Raw genomic sequence first — 7500 nt, 5'->3', positions numbered from 1 at the left:
CCCCCCCACCCCCCCCCCCCCCCACCCCCCCCCCCCCCCACCCCCCCCCCCCCCCACCCCCCCCCCCCCCCACCCCCCCCCCCCCCCACCCCCCCCCCCCCCCACCCCCCCCCCCCCCCACCCCCCCCCCCCCCCACCCCCCCCCCCCCCCACCCCCCCCCCCCCCCACCCCCCCCCCCCCCCACCCCCCCCCCCCCCCACCCCCCCCCCCCCCCACCCCCCCCCCCCCCCACCCCCCCCCCCCCCCACCCCCCCCCCCCCCCACCCCCCCCCCCCCCCACCCCCCCCCCCCCCCACCCCCCCCCCCCCCCACCCCCCCCCCCCCCCACCCCCCCCCCCCCCCACCCCCCCCCCCCCCCACCCCCCCCCCCCCCCACCCCCCCCCCCCCCCACCCCCCCCCCCCCCCACCCCCCCCCCCCCCCACCCCCCCCCCCCCCCACCCCCCCCCCCCCCCACCCCCCCCCCCCCCCACCCCCCCCCCCCCCCACCCCCCCCCCCCCCCACCCCCCCCCCCCCCCACCCCCCCCCCCCCCCACCCCCCCCCCCCCCCACCCCCCCCCCCCCCCACCCCCCCCCCCCCCCACCCCCCCCCCCCCCCACCCCCCCCCCCCCCCACCCCCCCCCCCCCCCACCCCCCCCCCCCCCCACCCCCCCCCCCCCCCACCCCCCCCCCCCCCCACCCCCCCCCCCCCCCACCCCCCCCCCCCCCCACCCCCCCCCCCCCCCACCCCCCCCCCCCCCCACCCCCCCCCCCCCCCACCCCCCCCCCCCCCCACCCCCCCCCCCCCCCACCCCCCCCCCCCCCCACCCCCCCCCCCCCCCACCCCCCCCCCCCCCCACCCCCCCCCCCCCCCACCCCCCCCCCCCCCCACCCCCCCCCCCCCCCACCCCCCCCCCCCCCCACCCCCCCCCCCCCCCACCCCCCCCCCCCCCCACCCCCCCCCCCCCCCACCCCCCCCCCCCCCCACCCCCCCCCCCCCCCACCCCCCCCCCCCCCCACCCCCCCCCCCCCCCACCCCCCCCCCCCCCCACCCCCCCCCCCCCCCACCCCCCCCCCCCCCCACCCCCCCCCCCCCCCACCCCCCCCCCCCCCCACCCCCCCCCCCCCCCACCCCCCCCCCCCCCCACCCCCCCCCCCCCCCACCCCCCCCCCCCCCCACCCCCCCCCCCCCCCACCCCCCCCCCCCCCCACCCCCCCCCCCCCCCACCCCCCCCCCCCCCCACCCCCCCCCCCCCCCACCCCCCCCCCCCCCCACCCCCCCCCCCCCCCACCCCCCCCCCCCCCCACCCCCCCCCCCCCCCACCCCCCCCCCCCCCCACCCCCCCCCCCCCCCACCCCCCCCCCCCCCCACCCCCCCCCCCCCCCACCCCCCCCCCCCCCCACCCCCCCCCCCCCCCACCCCCCCCCCCCCCCACCCCCCCCCCCCCCCACCCCCCCCCCCCCCCACCCCCCCCCCCCCCCACCCCCCCCCCCCCCCACCCCCCCCCCCCCCCACCCCCCCCCCCCCCCACCCCCCCCCCCCCCCACCCCCCCCCCCCCCCACCCCCCCCCCCCCCCACCCCCCCCCCCCCCCACCCCCCCCCCCCCCCACCCCCCCCCCCCCCCACCCCCCCCCCCCCCCACCCCCCCCCCCCCCCACCCCCCCCCCCCCCCACCCCCCCCCCCCCCCACCCCCCCCCCCCCCCACCCCCCCCCCCCCCCACCCCCCCCCCCCCCCACCCCCCCCCCCCCCCACCCCCCCCCCCCCCCACCCCCCCCCCCCCCCACCCCCCCCCCCCCCCACCCCCCCCCCCCCCCACCCCCCCCCCCCCCCACCCCCCCCCCCCCCCACCCCCCCCCCCCCCCACCCCCCCCCCCCCCCACCCCCCCCCCCCCCCACCCCCCCCCCCCCCCACCCCCCCCCCCCCCCACCCCCCCCCCCCCCCACCCCCCCCCCCCCCCACCCCCCCCCCCCCCCACCCCCCCCCCCCCCCACCCCCCCCCCCCCCCACCCCCCCCCCCCCCCACCCCCCCCCCCCCCCACCCCCCCCCCCCCCCACCCCCCCCCCCCCCCACCCCCCCCCCCCCCCACCCCCCCCCCCCCCCACCCCCCCCCCCCCCCACCCCCCCCCCCCCCCACCCCCCCCCCCCCCCACCCCCCCCCCCCCCCACCCCCCCCCCCCCCCACCCCCCCCCCCCCCCACCCCCCCCCCCCCCCACCCCCCCCCCCCCCCACCCCCCCCCCCCCCCACCCCCCCCCCCCCCCACCCCCCCCCCCCCCCACCCCCCCCCCCCCCCACCCCCCCCCCCCCCCACCCCCCCCCCCCCCCACCCCCCCCCCCCCCCACCCCCCCCCCCCCCCACCCCCCCCCCCCCCCACCCCCCCCCCCCCCCACCCCCCCCCCCCCCCACCCCCCCCCCCCCCCACCCCCCCCCCCCCCCACCCCCCCCCCCCCCCACCCCCCCCCCCCCCCACCCCCCCCCCCCCCCACCCCCCCCCCCCCCCACCCCCCCCCCCCCCCACCCCCCCCCCCCCCCACCCCCCCCCCCCCCCACCCCCCCCCCCCCCCACCCCCCCCCCCCCCCACCCCCCCCCCCCCCCACCCCCCCCCCCCCCCACCCCCCCCCCCCCCCACCCCCCCCCCCCCCCACCCCCCCCCCCCCCCACCCCCCCCCCCCCCCACCCCCCCCCCCCCCCACCCCCCCCCCCCCCCACCCCCCCCCCCCCCCACCCCCCCCCCCCCCCACCCCCCCCCCCCCCCACCCCCCCCCCCCCCCACCCCCCCCCCCCCCCACCCCCCCCCCCCCCCACCCCCCCCCCCCCCCACCCCCCCCCCCCCCCACCCCCCCCCCCCCCCACCCCCCCCCCCCCCCACCCCCCCCCCCCCCCACCCCCCCCCCCCCCCACCCCCCCCCCCCCCCACCCCCCCCCCCCCCCACCCCCCCCCCCCCCCACCCCCCCCCCCCCCCACCCCCCCCCCCCCCCACCCCCCCCCCCCCCCACCCCCCCCCCCCCCCACCCCCCCCCCCCCCCACCCCCCCCCCCCCCCACCCCCCCCCCCCCCCACCCCCCCCCCCCCCCACCCCCCCCCCCCCCCACCCCCCCCCCCCCCCACCCCCCCCCCCCCCCACCCCCCCCCCCCCCCACCCCCCCCCCCCCCCACCCCCCCCCCCCCCCACCCCCCCCCCCCCCCACCCCCCCCCCCCCCCACCCCCCCCCCCCCCCACCCCCCCCCCCCCCCACCCCCCCCCCCCCCCACCCCCCCCCCCCCCCACCCCCCCCCCCCCCCACCCCCCCCCCCCCCCACCCCCCCCCCCCCCCACCCCCCCCCCCCCCCACCCCCCCCCCCCCCCACCCCCCCCCCCCCCCACCCCCCCCCCCCCCCACCCCCCCCCCCCCCCACCCCCCCCCCCCCCCACCCCCCCCCCCCCCCACCCCCCCCCCCCCCCACCCCCCCCCCCCCCCACCCCCCCCCCCCCCCACCCCCCCCCCCCCCCACCCCCCCCCCCCCCCACCCCCCCCCCCCCCCACCCCCCCCCCCCCCCACCCCCCCCCCCCCCCACCCCCCCCCCCCCCCACCCCCCCCCCCCCCCACCCCCCCCCCCCCCCACCCCCCCCCCCCCCCACCCCCCCCCCCCCCCACCCCCCCCCCCCCCCACCCCCCCCCCCCCCCACCCCCCCCCCCCCCCACCCCCCCCCCCCCCCACCCCCCCCCCCCCCCACCCCCCCCCCCCCCCACCCCCCCCCCCCCCCACCCCCCCCCCCCCCCACCCCCCCCCCCCCCCACCCCCCCCCCCCCCCACCCCCCCCCCCCCCCACCCCCCCCCCCCCCCACCCCCCCCCCCCCCCACCCCCCCCCCCCCCCACCCCCCCCCCCCCCCACCCCCCCCCCCCCCCACCCCCCCCCCCCCCCACCCCCCCCCCCCCCCACCCCCCCCCCCCCCCACCCCCCCCCCCCCCCACCCCCCCCCCCCCCCACCCCCCCCCCCCCCCACCCCCCCCCCCCCCCACCCCCCCCCCCCCCCACCCCCCCCCCCCCCCACCCCCCCCCCCCCCCACCCCCCCCCCCCCCCACCCCCCCCCCCCCCCACCCCCCCCCCCCCCCACCCCCCCCCCCCCCCACCCCCCCCCCCCCCCACCCCCCCCCCCCCCCACCCCCCCCCCCCCCCACCCCCCCCCCCCCCCACCCCCCCCCCCCCCCACCCCCCCCCCCCCCCACCCCCCCCCCCCCCCACCCCCCCCCCCCCCCACCCCCCCCCCCCCCCACCCCCCCCCCCCCCCACCCCCCCCCCCCCCCACCCCCCCCCCCCCCCACCCCCCCCCCCCCCCACCCCCCCCCCCCCCCACCCCCCCCCCCCCCCACCCCCCCCCCCCCCCACCCCCCCCCCCCCCCACCCCCCCCCCCCCCCACCCCCCCCCCCCCCCACCCCCCCCCCCCCCCACCCCCCCCCCCCCCCACCCCCCCCCCCCCCCACCCCCCCCCCCCCCCACCCCCCCCCCCCCCCACCCCCCCCCCCCCCCACCCCCCCCCCCCCCCACCCCCCCCCCCCCCCACCCCCCCCCCCCCCCACCCCCCCCCCCCCCCACCCCCCCCCCCCCCCACCCCCCCCCCCCCCCACCCCCCCCCCCCCCCACCCCCCCCCCCCCCCACCCCCCCCCCCCCCCACCCCCCCCCCCCCCCACCCCCCCCCCCCCCCACCCCCCCCCCCCCCCACCCCCCCCCCCCCCCACCCCCCCCCCCCCCCACCCCCCCCCCCCCCCACCCCCCCCCCCCCCCACCCCCCCCCCCCCCCACCCCCCCCCCCCCCCACCCCCCCCCCCCCCCACCCCCCCCCCCCCCCACCCCCCCCCCCCCCCACCCCCCCCCCCCCCCACCCCCCCCCCCCCCCACCCCCCCCCCCCCCCACCCCCCCCCCCCCCCACCCCCCCCCCCCCCCACCCCCCCCCCCCCCCACCCCCCCCCCCCCCCACCCCCCCCCCCCCCCACCCCCCCCCCCCCCCACCCCCCCCCCCCCCCACCCCCCCCCCCCCCCACCCCCCCCCCCCCCCACCCCCCCCCCCCCCCACCCCCCCCCCCCCCCACCCCCCCCCCCCCCCACCCCCCCCCCCCCCCACCCCCCCCCCCCCCCACCCCCCCCCCCCCCCACCCCCCCCCCCCCCCACCCCCCCCCCCCCCCACCCCCCCCCCCCCCCACCCCCCCCCCCCCCCACCCCCCCCCCCCCCCACCCCCCCCCCCCCCCACCCCCCCCCCCCCCCACCCCCCCCCCCCCCCACCCCCCCCCCCCCCCACCCCCCCCCCCCCCCACCCCCCCCCCCCCCCACCCCCCCCCCCCCCCACCCCCCCCCCCCCCCACCCCCCCCCCCCCCCACCCCCCCCCCCCCCCACCCCCCCCCCCCCCCACCCCCCCCCCCCCCCACCCCCCCCCCCCCCCACCCCCCCCCCCCCCCACCCCCCCCCCCCCCCACCCCCCCCCCCCCCCACCCCCCCCCCCCCCCACCCCCCCCCCCCCCCACCCCCCCCCCCCCCCACCCCCCCCCCCCCCCACCCCCCCCCCCCCCCACCCCCCCCCCCCCCCACCCCCCCCCCCCCCCACCCCCCCCCCCCCCCACCCCCCCCCCCCCCCACCCCCCCCCCCCCCCACCCCCCCCCCCCCCCACCCCCCCCCCCCCCCACCCCCCCCCCCCCCCACCCCCCCCCCCCCCCACCCCCCCCCCCCCCCACCCCCCCCCCCCCCCACCCCCCCCCCCCCCCACCCCCCCCCCCCCCCACCCCCCCCCCCCCCCACCCCCCCCCCCCCCCACCCCCCCCCCCCCCCACCCCCCCCCCCCCCCACCCCCCCCCCCCCCCACCCCCCCCCCCCCCCACCCCCCCCCCCCCCCACCCCCCCCCCCCCCCACCCCCCCCCCCCCCCACCCCCCCCCCCCCCCACCCCCCCCCCCCCCCACCCCCCCCCCCCCCCACCCCCCCCCCCCCCCACCCCCCCCCCCCCCCACCCCCCCCCCCCCCCACCCCCCCCCCCCCCCACCCCCCCCCCCCCCCACCCCCCCCCCCCCCCACCCCCCCCCCCCCCCACCCCCCCCCCCCCCCACCCCCCCCCCCCCCCACCCCCCCCCCCCCCCACCCCCCCCCCCCCCCACCCCCCCCCCCCCCCACCCCCCCCCCCCCCCACCCCCCCCCCCCCCCACCCCCCCCCCCCCCCACCCCCCCCCCCCCCCACCCCCCCCCCCCCCCACCCCCCCCCCCCCCCACCCCCCCCCCCCCCCACCCCCCCCCCCCCCCACCCCCCCCCCCCCCCACCCCCCCCCCCCCCCACCCCCCCCCCCCCCCACCCCCCCCCCCCCCCACCCCCCCCCCCCCCCACCCCCCCCCCCCCCCACCCCCCCCCCCCCCCACCCCCCCCCCCCCCCACCCCCCCCCCCCCCCACCCCCCCCCCCCCCCACCCCCCCCCCCCCCCACCCCCCCCCCCCCCCACCCCCCCCCCCCCCCACCCCCCCCCCCCCCCACCCCCCCCCCCCCCCACCCCCCCCCCCCCCCACCCCCCCCCCCCCCCACCCCCCCCCCCCCCCACCCCCCCCCCCCCCCACCCCCCCCCCCCCCCACCCCCCCCCCCCCCCACCCCCCCCCCCCCCCACCCCCCCCCCCCCCCACCCCCCCCCCCCCCCACCCCCCCCCCCCCCCACCCCCCCCCCCCCCCACCCCCCCCCCCCCCCACCCCCCCCCCCCCCCACCCCCCCCCCCCCCCACCCCCCCCCCCCCCCACCCCCCCCCCCCCCCACCCCCCCCCCCCCCCACCCCCCCCCCCCCCCACCCCCCCCCCCCCCCACCCCCCCCCCCCCCCACCCCCCCCCCCCCCCACCCCCCCCCCCCCCCACCCCCCCCCCCCCCCACCCCCCCCCCCCCCCACCCCCCCCCCCCCCCACCCCCCCCCCCCCCCACCCCCCCCCCCCCCCACCCCCCCCCCCCCCCACCCCCCCCCCCCCCCACCCCCCCCCCCCCCCACCCCCCCCCCCCCCCACCCCCCCCCCCCCCCACCCCCCCCCCCCCCCACCCCCCCCCCCCCCCACCCCCCCCCCCCCCCACCCCCCCCCCCCCCCACCCCCCCCCCCCCCCACCCCCCCCCCCCCCCACCCCCCCCCCCCCCCACCCCCCCCCCCCCCCACCCCCCCCCCCCCCCACCCCCCCCCCCCCCCACCCCCCCCCCCCCCCACCCCCCCCCCCCCCCACCCCCCCCCCCCCCCACCCCCCCCCCCCCCCACCCCCCCCCCCCCCCACCCCCCCCCCCCCCCACCCCCCCCCCCCCCCACCCCCCCCCCCCCCCACCCCCCCCCCCCCCCACCCCCCCCCCCCCCCACCCCCCCCCCCCCCCACCCCCCCCCCCCCCCACCCCCCCCCCCCCCCACCCCCCCCCCCCCCCACCCCCCCCCCCCCCCACCCCCCCCCCCCCCCACCCCCCCCCCCCCCCACCCCCCCCCCCCCCCACCCCCCCCCCCCCCCACCCCCCCCCCCCCCCACCCC

This window comes from Sphaerodactylus townsendi, linkage group LG05 (genome assembly GCF_021028975.2).
Source record: "Sphaerodactylus townsendi isolate TG3544 linkage group LG05, MPM_Stown_v2.3, whole genome shotgun sequence".
Lineage (NCBI taxonomy): Eukaryota > Metazoa > Chordata > Lepidosauria > Squamata > Sphaerodactylidae > Sphaerodactylus > Sphaerodactylus townsendi.
Note: the sequence above shows the minus strand (reverse complement) of the source record.